Source organism: Lipotes vexillifer, unplaced genomic scaffold (assembly GCF_000442215.2).
Source record: "Lipotes vexillifer unplaced genomic scaffold, Lipotes_vexillifer_v1.1 scaffold966, whole genome shotgun sequence".
NCBI lineage: Eukaryota > Metazoa > Chordata > Mammalia > Artiodactyla > Lipotidae > Lipotes > Lipotes vexillifer.
The window spans coordinates 771,781-772,605 of record NW_006795769.1 but is presented as its reverse complement, the minus strand read 5'-3'; positions in this window follow the sequence as shown (position 1 = coordinate 772,605).

Here is an 825-nt window from a genome sequence, read left to right as displayed (position 1 = left end):
GGGGCACCGTTGGCCAAGGTCAGCTGGGGGAGGGGCCGAGGGAGGCCCTGAAGGCCTGTAGGGTCATCACTGCTCCTGGGGCAGGTGGGCCCTGAGCGTTGGGCACAGCTGAGGGAGCAGCACAGACCTGCTAACCCCAGGCTCTCTGAACGGGGCCCCGGGGGGACGGCTGCAGCAGCCCCACTCCCGGCTCCAGCTGGGGGCGCCCGGTGTCCGAGCTTGCCGGGCCCAGGGATTCCATTCCAAAGAAAACCAGTGTCCACAGCGCAGCCTGGGGTAGGGGCAAGGGCCAGCCCCGTCCTCCCCGCGGACACCCGTGCACCTCTCTTCTCCTGTGAGTCCAGGGGGCCCAGGGCGGCTGCTCCTCTCTGTGGTCGTCCCAGCCAAGCCTGATGGGCCCAAGGACTGGTTTTTTCCTCAGCAACTTCCAGGACCTTCCATCTGTCAAAACACTCACTGCTTTTATTGGAAAGCTGGCCCCCAGCCCTGAGCTCGGGCTGCCACCCCTGGCCTGCCCCCACCCGGGTACCAGGCCCCCCGGGGACGGTGCACTGGGCAGCCTGCCACGGCCCTGAGGGGGCAGGGACCACCCACTGCTCAGATGGGGACAGCGAGACTCGCAGGAGGTGGGGTGGACGTGGACGGGTCTGGCTCTTGGAAATCCACGTGTCCCGAGAGCAGGATGGAGGTGGCCCCTCTCCCCAGCCTCGTGTCCCCAAGGGCCCAGCCTGGCCCTCACCAGAGGGACCTCCTCTGCCTGCCCAGCCCCAGGCCTCCTCCCTGTGCCTGGGTGGGAGGGGACAGGACTAACTCCGGGTCCGCGCC